Raw genomic sequence first — 13,556 nt, 5'->3', positions numbered from 1 at the left:
CAGAAACCGGTCCCCGGTAGCTTGTTTCCTTCCCAGTGTAAGAATTGGCTTTTGTAGTTTGGTTTGCCCTGTTCCCATCATGCACTGGGACAGGAACAGACTAATTTGCATACAGCCAGGTTCTGAAACTGGGATGGTGCAGTGAACTAAAAAACGGTGTTGGATCTAGCCCTGATCTCTTGACTGGGTGAGAGTATTCTGTTTAATTCAGAGACTCTGTCCCTCACCACCCCTTGTTGTAAATAGCGCCAATGCAGGCATCCTTGTACCCGGGTGCACGAGTGCCTGTGTTGCATGCAGGGTTGTGTTTGTGCATGCAGTGACAACTTCCTGCACCAAAGCAATCATGAGCGGCATGTTCCTCTCGCTCTCTTTCTCTCTCCGCAGAATGCAGCCTTGTGTGGCTTCACGAATCTCATTTTTGGGTTGCGTCATACTTGCACCACTTTGCGTGGTGCAAGCACAAAGCAAGCGGACTCATGAATATGCCCCAAGTCTGTTTTGGATTTGGAAAGGTACACTGAATGTGTGGTTTGCAAAATAAGGACGACTGCACCCATTTGTGCTTTGCAGGCAATGTTTGTGACAATACCAAAGATAACATTTGCCAACCAGACCATAAAATGGGCCCACAGACAAGCAAAGAAATAGAGCCACACACTGATTTTGTCAGACGAATTCTTTTGGCATTTACGAATCACCCTGTAAGTGTGAAGATATTTGCTGATCTGGCTCTGCTGAGTTAGAATTTACTGGGTGCTATAAATACAGCTTACAACAACAAAAGAGTGCCTAATGCTGTGAATTCGAAAGTGACAGTGTCCCTACCTTAAAGAAAACACAGTGTGGGAAAGCTAAACTAACATGTGCGGTCAAAGGACTGAGAAAAAGGAAGAAAAAACTATTTTCTAAAAGAACCCTCACTCACCCTAGTGGTGACATGCTCCATCATGGGGTTCCCACAGGAGGGACCGAATGTCTCCCCTGTGTGCTTCAACGCCTGCAATTGCAGCGTAGCAGGTTTTTTGAGAGTGTTTAGTGAAATGAGTGATCAGTGGTAAAAGGTGATTGTTAAAAGATCACAGCTGGACCCAAACAACTTTATTAATGGACCAGCTGTTCACATTAAAAAATAGTAGTGGGGCCACATGGTGGTTTGTATTAGAACCCCAGTGACCTGGTGTATGTGGTCAACATGTTTCTGCTGTCTAATGCGTGTTGTGCTCAGCTTTCTTCAGGACCAAATGAAAATACAGAAAATCGTCCTCCGGGGGTCCACGCTCGCTAAGGCGTGCCCACTCCGTGAGGACAGGTGTAAAAAACAAGGATATAATTCTTTCCTTGGTTAATTCACGGTTTTACCCGCAGCCTGTTCTCCTGCAATTAGCCTGGAGACAATCTGTGAAAAAATGCAAAAGGACACATGAATGTCGTGTGCCATGTATCCCAAGGAGTAAACCCAGGGAGGTATGGAGTGTGAAGAATATCTCTGTGTATTTCCTGCATAAAGGAAGAGAAACATGCTGTAGACATGTATAGCGCCTTTCTAAGGACATACAAAGTTACTGATATTTAAGACTATTAACTATTATGTATATTGGCTATGTGTGTAATTCCCGTCTTCCGAAATCAAGGAAAAAGACTGTGTACCTAGGAATAGTATACATTCTATATAAAGAAAAGAAAAGAGAAAATAGGTTTACTGCACACCTAGGATAGTTAGAGTTTGGTATGAAAAGTAATGTTTAAGGTAAAACATGCCGAAAAAGTGTTTTGCAACATGCGTTAATAGAAAGCCTGAAATTTTTTTTTTAAAGGAACCCCCAAATACTGAAGAAAGGAGTCTCTTGTACTCTCCTACAACAGGCGAAGAAAAAAGTAACACAAACAATGGTGCTGGTTTTTTATATGTCTTCAAAGCTGAATTTTTGTTACTGTATAACCCAGTAACCTATCTATTTACTGTCTTTTTCTATAGATATATCCAGCTTTCTACTGCAAAAAAAGAACAAGATCTCCTATGTCCATCAGGCACATTGATAGATAAATGCTAGCACGAAGCGCATTACCGCCATAGTTAGTAGACAAAAGTGCTTTAAATGTTCTTATCCTTTTTGTCTCCCTAAAGGAATTCCAGGATTGCCGTACGACCAAAACCAGGAGCAACTCCAACAGGACTTAGGAAAAAAGACCGGAGAACAACTGTCCATCGAGAGCTACAAATGCGGTGTCTATGAACCCGGAAGCAGACATGTGAGTGTCCTAAGGTCGGAAAAACACATGCATGTCTGCTAGAACGCAAAACGATATCCACCCGGGAAACCCAGCTATATGCTGGTGGTACTCTGCCCCCGCCTCAGATATGGCTGGGAGCAGAGCAGGCCCAACACCATTTAAACATGTCTCAGGCCTGCCACTGCAGTGCCGATATGTGCAGTTTCACTGCTATGTCAACTTGGCATGTACAACCTCTTGCCAAGCCTGTATTTTGCCTGTTTTTTTGTGCAAGATGTTTCCATAAGACAACTTTTTACTCAAGGACTTATTTTGCACCAAAACATGCAGGAAACCAAAGGCATTGCAAACAACAGTCACTTGCATTCTGTTTTTCCTGTATGTTCATGGTAAATGTTTATCAGGAATGGCATGTTCATTGTAAATTTCTTCCATGAAGGAATTGTGGTGCACAGTGGCATAATGGCCTTATTTCCGGAATATAGTGCGACTAGCATAATACGAAAATCCATAAAATGTATGGAATTACTTTACCATAATTTAAATTTTATCCATGCCTAGTTAGAATGAGATCTGAGTTGCAGAGAGAAAGAGATGAGTAACAAGGTAACAAAGAGCAGTGGGGGAGATGCTTGGTATCAAGTCAAATTTACTTTATTCGGTATTCAGCAATACCATAAAAGTACATAAGAAATATTTAAAACACAGGAAATAAAACAATCTACAAAGTGCTTAGGTGATTAGTGAGAAGTATATAACAGGTTTAAGTACATATCGTCATAGGGGTGGTAACAAAAATGAGCTAACAATTAAAATGACTGGTGCTCCTTGGCGCATTAGGAACAAAAGAGGAAGTTTCTAGAGCAGGGCAGCTATAGTTCCAACATAGCGAAGGGGATTCCTCCCAATCATAAAAAATCATCTAGATTAAAAACCATTACAAAAAATCATGCAAGTTAGTCCAGAGTGCGGGAGTATGATTTCATGTCCCAAATCAACATCCTGAGTCTTTGGTATTTATTAATCTTCCGGCCATCCTTAAAAAATTCACCGTACAAAAAAGTGTAAGAGCCTCCTGAGATAAATTTAGGAATAACAGTGCCACCCTTGCGTGTTTGAACCTAGCAAGCTTTAAAATACTCTTTAAAAACAACTACCTGGGGTGAGCATAAAAAAAGGCACAGTAAAACGAAGTGGAGCGTATTCTGAGGAGACTTATAGTCACAGACCTTTGGGGGGACTAGACCCAATGTCATTCGTATTATGATTTATCTGTATAGGGGGTTGTGTTGACATGGCAGTCGGTTCCCCGCCTAGTCCTCCAATAACTTTAACATGATGCGCGTCCTCCAGGGCACCCCCTAGTTCTGTAAGTAGCCCCTCAGGCAGTCAATCTAAGTCACTTAGGGCAGAAACGCTTTGGAGGGGGGCAAAATGATTAAGCAACGGTACTAGACGCTCCCCCCAAATTGGCCTTGCCCTTATGTGCCTCGGGTCTTGCCTGTTCTGGGCCTGCGTTGGATCTCTGTAAAAGAAGCCCAATGGAAGCTACCTAACACTCGTGCCACTCTCCTCCTGGTAAATCCCCCTCTTTTGATAATGCAACAGGTCTTTTACCAACTCCGGGTGTCTGAAATTTAATATTACACAATCACCCAGGAATCCTTTCCTGCTTCTTCCGATTCATGATAATCTTCTGGCCATTAAGATGTGCCTATGGTTGCTGATACTGAAACCTGCATTGGTGGCCAACCAGTGAGCTGCTTTATTAATCAAGGAACGTGTTGTTTCTTCCCTGCTCACTGTACATGGATGGATCCCTGTCAAAACCGCTGTGTAAGGGCTTGCAGCTGGGGGATAAATCTAATACTGGCAGATCCAGGCTATTAGTTGCCGCAGGGGCCCCTCAACTCGATAGATGATAAATACCCCAATGGGCTCCCCAGTGTGTGATGGAGTAGGTTCAGCCTAAATCTAGTCATCAGGAATCTATCCTGGACAATGAAGGTACGCCAGGTATGGTTCCAAACCTGGGCTTGATTTGGCAAGTAGGTGGGCTCTCACAGTTGGTTTGACCATCTCAGTATCTTCCCTAGAGGAGGCCTTGTGCTTTAAGAATGCTGACTTAACGATCTCCTTATCCTGTGCTGTCAGAGATTGTGGGTTGTTAAAATAATCGGCAAGACCCAAGCCAGACAGGGTTTCCCTTACATATTTCAGCAAGGGGATATTATGCCCGTACTCCCTATTGATGCAATCAGTTATAATCTGCCTGTCTAAGGCTGCATCAGGGTTGATCCATATTTTTAGCCAATAGGAGGGGGTATTCTGTGGGACTCTGAGTAACCTTCGGAAGAATTTATTTTCTTCCACCTGTATCCTTGAGGGGTCAATGAATCCCCATACCTCGCTACCATATAGCATTTTTGCCTTGCAGATGGCCCTATACAAATTCACAATTTGTTCTGGATCCCCGCGACCCAGCCTATGTGCAAAATTCATGATTGCCCCAAAAGAGCTAGTAAGAGATTTACATTTCTCATCTATCAATTTATTAAACCTGGTGCGGTGTCAAACACAATTTCCAGATAGGAAAATGCCTGCACTTTTTCTAAGGGGTGGGAGCCAATCCTGAAGGTAAATTTCCTGCCTGGTCTTTTTCCCATCTCCATGTTCTTAGAGCAGCTTAATCCCGCATCGTTAGCTGTGGCTTATCTAGTCAAAGCGCCTGGATGCCCTTTGGGTGACAGATCGCGCTATATAAGTATGCCAAATAAATAAATAAATAATAAATAGTAAGATTTAGAGAGATTAGCAGACAAATCCAGGTTCTCCATAAAAATTACAAAACCATCAATCAGATGCTTGAGGCCCCGTGTGGTGCGTGACAGAAGCACAGCGTTGTCCGCGTATAGCAGGACCGGTATCTCTCTATTACCTCTCCTCGGGCTGTCTGCCCCTAATGCCCCCAGTGCCTTGTCTAAACCATTATTATATAATGTGAATAGAAAAGGTGCCAGGATACAGCCTTGTCTCACACCCCTAGAACACAGGAAAAAGTCTGAGGTGTCACCCTCATCGTTGTATCGGACCTGGGCTGAAGTGTACTGGTATAGGGTACTTAAGATGTTAACCAGTCCTGGGTCCACGCCCATGGCTCCCAGTAGATCCCACAATTTCCTGCGGTTGACCCGATCAAATGCCGCTGTCAGGTCCATGAAAGTCAAGTACACCGTCTCATGACTGGCGACAGTGTACTTGGCAACAAGGAGATAGAGGTTAAGGCATTGGTCGGTTGTTGAGCGGCCCATGAAACCATACTGGATGTCTGAAATTATGTCATGCTCATCTGTCCATTCCAAAAGCCGATTAAGAATGGCTCTTCCCATGACTTTCACTGCGATGTCAATAAGGGAAATGGGCCTATAGAATTGTGGGTTGTCTTTATTACCCTTTTTGAAAATTGGAACAATTGTAGCAGTGGACCAGGATGGGGGCATGCCTGCCTCCACTGCCGTATTGATCACTCTTACTAAGATAGGAGCCCACAGGTCTACCTGAGAAAGCAGGAGATCCGGGGGATCCCATCCGGTCCCGGAGCCTTGTTACGGGTTAATCCCTCGATTCCCGCTCTTATCTCGCCTAAGGTGAAAGGAGTTTCCAAAGCTGTTCGATTTCCTGCCCCTTCGAGTGGGAATACTGTACTCATGCAATCAGATTTGTAGAGGCCTTTGAAATGCTCCACCCAGGCCTCTGGCAGGATATGGCAGACTGGTTTAGATTTATTCTTATCTTGGAAGCACGGTTCGTTCACAATTTTCCAAAAAGCGGTCATGTCCCTAGCTTCAGCCGCTTCCCTCAAGTTTTCCCATTCCTCATTTTGCAGTGAGGTTTTACGTTGTTTCAAGGCCTGGTTACACCTCCCCCGGCACTTAGACACCCTGTTATTGTCTTTGGGGACAATCTTTAATGCTGCCTTCAGGTCTCTCAAGGCACTAGAGCATTGCTGGTTGAACCACCTGGGCGTATCCTCTGCTTCTTTTCTGGTTCTGCTTCTGAGCAGCCCATCTATGCAGTGGGAAACCCCCTCAAATGCAGGAATTAGGTCCGCCCCCACAATAGTGGCGTCTAGGCACTTCCATATCTGATGATTTTTCTCTGTCAATAGTGCTTTATAGAATTTGTCACAGTTGATATTTGACCATCTTAGTCTCCTTCCCTGATCCGTGGCTGTAAAAGAGCCTCTGATCTGTTTACAAGGGGAATGTTTGGCTGGGTCAGGATCCTGTAGAATCAGGACCAACGGGTTATGATCACTAAAGGTACTTGGTTCAACATTAAAACTCAGTATCCAGCAAATTAGGGAGGTAGGTACGAAGATAAAATCAATAATGGAGCCCCTTCCCTTACCTTTAAAGGTAGGGCAGATACCCGAGCCCCCAACTACTCTTATCAGGTCCAATGTGTGTGTGAGAGCCTGGGTGCCCAACACCTTGCTTAGCTCCAATCCCTCCCTTGAATGTCCCATATGTAGTCCCTCTTCCCTTGGGCACGCAGCCCAATCCCCCTTGCTGTTAATTAAATGGTTACACAGGTGGCAATTGAAGTCTCCCATCACCACCAACTGGGCTCTAGTTGCCCCGTTTGATTCAATTCCTATCAGCCTGTGGCCCAGCTCTGGCAAACTGGCCAAAGTTAATGAAAATTAATTTCAGTCCCCTTGTCGTGAGCTGTATACCCTGAGTACAAATGGAGTCCCAAGCTAAGTTCTCCCATTTTCCCCTTAGCCTCAGATCCCCATAAGTGATAAGACCTCCCTTAGCTCGCCTTGCCGAGGATCTCTGTGCTGGAACGAAGTACATTTTATACCCTTCTAGGGCTAAGTTAGAGGAATCTACCTCCCACGTCTCCTGCAGGCATATCGATTAAGCAACGGTACTAGACGCTCCCCCCAAATTGGCCTTGCCCTTATGTGCCTCGGGTCTTGCCTGTTCTGGGCCTGCGTTGGATCTCTGTAAAAGAAGCCCAATGGAAGCTACCTAACACTCGTGCCACTCTCCTCCTGGTAAATCCCCCTCTTTTGATAATGCAACAGGTCTTTTACCAACTCCGGGTGTCTGAAATTTAATATTACACAATCACCCAGGAATCCTTTCCTGCTTCTTCCGATTCATGATAATCTTCTGGCCATTAAGATGTGCCTATGGTTGCTGATACTGAAACCTGCATTGGTGGCCAACCAGTGAGCTGCTTTATTAATCAAGGAACGTGTCGTTTCTTCCCTGCCCACTGTACATGGATCGATCCCTGTCAAAACACTGTGTAAGGGCTTGCAGCTGGGGGATAAATCTAATACTGGCAGATCCAGGCTATTAGTTGCCACACCCCCAACTGTTGGCGCTGATTCAGTGGAATTGACAAGTCCACCCCCCTGTGATCGGGATGTAGAATCAATATTTAGTTGATCCACTGGCCTCTCCCCCCTTATCTGACTAATATCTTCCCTTGTACTTGAGTGGCCTTGGGCCTTGCTGCTAGTGCCTCCCTCTTGTGAATTATTTTTTATCGCCTCTTGACTGGGTATGGCCTTGGCGATTTCATTATTATTCGCCCCTCTAGTGCCTTCATTCGGTGGTCCTGGCTTGGGGTGTGTGTTACTCCTAACATCTCCCCTCCCCGTAGGCTATGGCCCCTTCTCTGTTGCGGGCTCCATGCTAGCTTTTGTGATTAGCTGCGCGAGTTGCCCTTCTATCACATTTAACCTCTCATGCAGGGGCCTCAAATGAGCTGTTAGTAGGGACTCCAGCTTTATGAATAAATCTTTATTACATCCCTCCAGCACTGCTGCCTCACTGCAATTCGGACACCGTGTGGAGATTGACCATGCCCCTTCTTCCATGGCCCCCTTCCCTTTTGCTCCTCCTCCCTGTCTCGGTTTTTTCGGGGCATGTTGTCCCCCTTTCCTTGTGCTCTTAGCTGGGGCTTGGTCTCTCTTGGGGTGTTTGTTTTGGTAGAGATGCCTTTAGCCTGCAAAACCTTTTTTGACCACGTAACCACCTCCCTTCTGGGCTCTGGGGGGATTTTTTCCATTATCTCCTGAGTGGGTGTTACATCCTCCACCTCCCTTCGCCCTAAGAGGTCAGGTGTCAAGGAGATATGATTTAATGTACCCCCTCCCTCATGTGAGGAAGTGTGCGACTGGTCGTGGTTGTGGTCAACTAGCTCAATGGTTTGTGTTGATTGAACCGCCCCTACTGTTGGTAGGGCAGAGTGTATTGTTGCCTTGGTGGTGACCCCGTTTCCCCTAGTGCTTTGTCCCGGGGCAAGCCCAGTGAGGGGTAATGGACATCTAGCAATAGAGCCCATGGATGATCTCTTTTGCTCATTAAGCTTGTCCAATGAGAGCCTCTTTTCAGTGAGCTGAATTTCATGATTTAAAAGAGACTCCGCCCTCACTATAAAAGCATCCAGGGTCCCCCTTAGACCCCCCCACAGCTCGACTTATCTCTTTTCGATTACTCATGTCGCGTAGGATTACAACCATCTCCAGAAGGTATCACAATTAATTAATCACAAATAGTTCCTATTAAGGGCAAGCAAAGTTCAGTACCTTAAAGTAAAGACCGCTGCATCGCGGTTCTTCACGCCCTCCTTATAACAGCCTCCTATGCGGTTGCCACAATAAATCCGTGTCCGTGCGACCCACGCCGACTCTAGGCCCTCCTACGATTTCCTCTTGGCTCTAGTGAATTAGGCAACGAATAAAAGAGCGGTGGCCAAGCCCAGCCTCTTATGGCCCCTGACAGACGCGGACGGGCCCGCACTTGGCCCGCGCGCGTCCCGCGCTGCGGGAGCACTGGACTGGCTATATGCGTTTCCTGGGGCAAAACACAGCGTCAGCGGCCGTGGAGGAGCCTGGGCAATGTAGTCCTCCTGGGCGTAAATCCAGCAATGGCGGTCTCCCGCACGCAGCCCGCAGACCTTCTTCTTTGCGGCGGTGGCAGCGATGGGCACAACAGAGATTTGGCAGGTAGGAAACAAGAGCGGACTCCCGCGCTGCGGCAGCCCTGGACTGGATATATGCGCCTCCTGGCGCGAAACATGGCGTCAAACCATGCTGGTTATGTAGCGTGAGAAGAGTGGTGACAGCGTTATAAAGGATTACCTCACAGACTGCGAAGGCGGCGCTGGAATGTAGAGTCTGAGGGAAACACTGCAGTGTTTTTCATTCCGGACGGACGCATGGCAGATGAAACAATATTCAGGTCTGTGGAGTTCAAATGAAGTTCATGTTCTGCTAAAATAATCACCTCATGAATGACCGGACCGGCTTCAGCTGAGCTACAGTTAGGCTCTGTGGAGTTCGAATCGTGTTTGGAAGACTGCCTCGTGAGACTGTTTTAAAGTGTTGAACTTCACAGTTTAATGGCATTAATGTCTTTAAACATTTGTGAGGAAAATGTGTGCTTTATGTGCACAGACCCCAACATTGGTCATCAATGCTTGTATTTCTACGCAGTAAGGAACCTGATATGCTGACAGGTGTTCTTTGAAGGTAGAAACAGCAACGCATTTTATTCTGATAAATGAATCCAGCTGGGATGTAATTACATTTGGTGAAGTTCATGTGCTGTTTGTGAAACTGCCCTATATAGTGTTGAAATGGGTCCAGCTAAATTATAATTAAGATTTTTGGAGCTCCTGTTCTGCTTGGTAGAACTGACTACAACATTGTATTCCAAGGCTTATACTTTCACTTTTGTGCAGTAAGAAGCCTAGTAAATGGACAGGACTTTCTTGGCAACCTTTAATATAATTTTTACACAGTGGAGAGTCTAAGAATGTAATGCTGCCTTTTCTCAATTTTATCTAACATCTGAAGACTAAAGTTAAGGTTTATTTGAGTTCATATATTGACTGAAATAACTTTCATAAAACGTGGGTATTATCCTACTGAGGTAAATAAGGTGAACAATTTGTAATGATTCTCTCCTCCTGATACTTTTTCAGTAAGATAGAGTCAGCAATCTGATGTTTTGAACTCCGTTTTGGCAAGACTCACTGACATTGTGACCACTGACGCTACGTAACCAGCATGGTTTGAGCCTGTTTGACTCACTTTATACACATTTATATCTGTTAATTGATGCACAGTAAGCACAAACAGAATTTAACTGTCCTATATCAAAGAAACAATGCAGTTAAATTAACAATGCCTGCTGGTAAAACAAATGGAAATCTTACAAAGCCACCCCTCTTTTCTGAGGCCCTACACCAAGTTCGTCCTAATTCAGATGTTAGAGGTACCACTTCTTCGACAACAATTCAACCTCATTCTACCGCCTCACCGTCATCTGACTCAACTATGGAGCATATACTCTAACAAACTAAACTAAATCTATTCGAACAGATATTGCTGGATTCCAGAGTTGTATGGACAGTCTCACAGCACAAATAGTAACAGTAGAGAATCGCCTTGATGCTATTCCAGATCGAGATCAGGAACTCCTTTTTCTCAGAAGTAAAATTGTCAATTTGGAAGACAGAAGCCGTCGAGATAATGTCAGCTTCCTTGGATTTCCCGAACACATTGAAGGGTCAGATGCTAAATCCTTTCTCAGAGAAATTCTTCCAAAGATCACAGGCCTCACTTTCGAACAGCCGTTGGAGATGCACAGAGCCCATCGTATTGGGCCACCCAGAACCCGGAAAAATAATCGGTCTCGTCCACTCATTGCCTGCTTCTTACGACATGAACAGGCCTGTCAACTTATTGCTGCAGCTCGGACTCAAGTCCTGTGCATATTTGAAGGTCACAAAATAAGAATAGCTGCAGACTTCTCAAAAGAAACTAACGAATGTCGCAAGGCTTTTCTGTCTCTTAGACCCCGTCTTCGCCTACTTGACATTAAATATGGCCTTTTCGAACCTGCACATTTGCGGATCACCAAAGATGGAATCTCCAAAGATTTCTTTGACCCAGGAGACCTTTGTCATTTTCTAGGCAAAATTTCTCCTCAAAATATAGAGTGTACAGAATTCAATCCAGATCCCATCTCTCATCCTGCATCCTCAAAATCTACATCATCGTCTAGTGAAATCCGACTTAATTTAGATTGTTCTCAAAACAAAGGAAGAGGCATAGACCGACCTGTATGTTCTTTGGGAGATCGAACGCAGGCCCTTCAAGCAGTAGCCACACTTACGAAGCAAAGGGACAGAGATAAATCTCGTTCCCCCTTAAAGTCTGTTTCAGTCGAAAAGGATGTTTCCTGAACTATAACCAATGGATTGTTATCTTGCATCCACGAAAGAATGGAAATTCATCCATTAAAACTTACCGTAGTAAACGCTCAGATGAGTATCAGATGACGGCTTAGACGCTCCATAGACAACGTCTCTCTCCCTAAAACTGGTTTATGTTAATGTTAATGTTAATGTTAATGTTAAGCTGCATTTATAAAGTGCACTGACACCGGAAGTTTCCTGGTGCTGAGATTGTGATTGGGGGTAAAGGCTGAGGGCTAGTGGGAGTTCGAGAAGAGCCAGGTCTTTAAGCTCTTTCTGAAACTCAGCAGAGTGTCAGAGGTTTTGATTTGTAGGGGGAGGGAGTTCCATAATTTGGGTGCCAAATAGCTGAATCTACGGCCACCCAGTTTTTTTAGTTTAACCGCCGGAATGGTGAGCAGGTGGAGATGGGCAGAACGGAGGTTACGGGCCGGGCAGTGCGGGTTGATGAGGGATTTCAGAAAGGCCGGGCACTTGGTGTGCCGGGCCTTGTAAATTAGGCAGCCGATTTTGAAGGCAGCCCTTTGTTCAATGGGCAGCCAGTGCAGCTTGGACAGAAGTGGTCTAGCAGAATGCCATTTGGGGGCTTTGCAGATGAGTCTTGCTGCCTGGTTCTGCACCATCTGGAGGCGATGGAGCAGAGACCTGGGTAGGCCCCAGTAAAGAGAGTTGGAGAAGTCGAGGCGGGAGAGAACAAGGGAAATGACGATTTGCACCAATGCTTCGTGGGAAAGCAGGTGGGAGATTTTGCGAATTTTTCGTAGCTGGAACATGTTGGCTGAGATGATGGCTCCGACATGGGTTTTAAGAGAGAGGTCGTTATCAATGGTAACGCCCAAGCTTTTTACCGCGCTTGACGGGCTGGGAGGAATGCCTAGCTCATTTGGCCAGAATTGTGGGCTCCAGTGTGCCGAGCTAGTACCAGGCAACATGAGTTCCGTTTTCTCCGGATTTAATTTGAGCTGGTTGGAAATCATCCATTGTTGGATGTGGAGCATTACTGCCTGGAAGTTAGATGCGGCATCAGGGATGTCTAAGGGGAAAATAATCTGCATGTCATCTGCATAATTGAGGACAGTGCATTTCCAGTTTCATAGTGAATGGATCAGCGGACGCAGGTATAAATTAAAAAGTAATGGTGAGAGGGAGGATCCCTGAGGGACTCCACAGGTGGTGGGTACCTGGGTTGCTGTAAAGGGGCCTAGATGGACTGTTTGCACTCTGCCCGAGAGGAAGGACTTAATCCATTCCCGGGCAGGGCCCTGGATGCCCGCCTGTCCGACACGGTGGAGAAGGATGTCATGGTCCACCATGTCGAACGCGGCTGAGAGATCCAGGAGGACCAGTGCCTGTGGGGACCCTCTGTAGGCATTATCCCGGAGAGTGTCGATGACTTTTAGAATGACTGCCTCAGTAGAATGTGCTGGTCTGAAGCCAGCTTGGTTAGGTTCCAAGAAGCCAGAACTCTCTATGAATGCCGACAGGCAAGTTGTCACATGGGCCTCCAGAAGTTTAGAGGTGGAAGGCAAAAGGGAGATGGGCCTATAGTTAGCAGAATTGGCGCGGTCAGCTCCGGCTTTTTTTAGGAGGGGAACTAGTATGGCCTCCTTGAACACGGTGGAGACCATGCCAGTGCTCAGGGAGGAGTTCAGAAGGGGGAGGATACTATCAGGTAAAGCTGAAAAGACTGCCCTGAGGACTGGAGGAGGACAGCAGTCCTTGGGAGAACCTGATTTAATACGGGCAGTGAGCTCAGAAAGAGTACTGGAAGTGATGGCTGGGAACTGAGTGAGGGAGCAGGGGTTGAGAGGGGAGGAATCTAAAGGACTAAGGGAAATGGAGGGAGAGATAGCATTCTTAATATCTGCAATTTTCTGAATAAAGTAGATGTTAAGCGCATTGCAGGTGTCTTGGGTTGGGGCCTGAGAGGGAAGTACTCTGTGATCCGATGAGAAATCATTCATGATTTTGAAGATTTCTTTGGATTTGTTGCGGGCTGAGTTGATTCTTTCAGAGATATGTGAGGCCTTAGC

The sequence above is a fragment of the Lissotriton vulgaris genome, chromosome 7 (genome assembly GCF_964263255.1).
Source record: "Lissotriton vulgaris chromosome 7, aLisVul1.2, whole genome shotgun sequence".
NCBI lineage: Eukaryota > Metazoa > Chordata > Amphibia > Caudata > Salamandridae > Lissotriton > Lissotriton vulgaris.
This window is presented reverse-complemented; position numbering follows the sequence as displayed.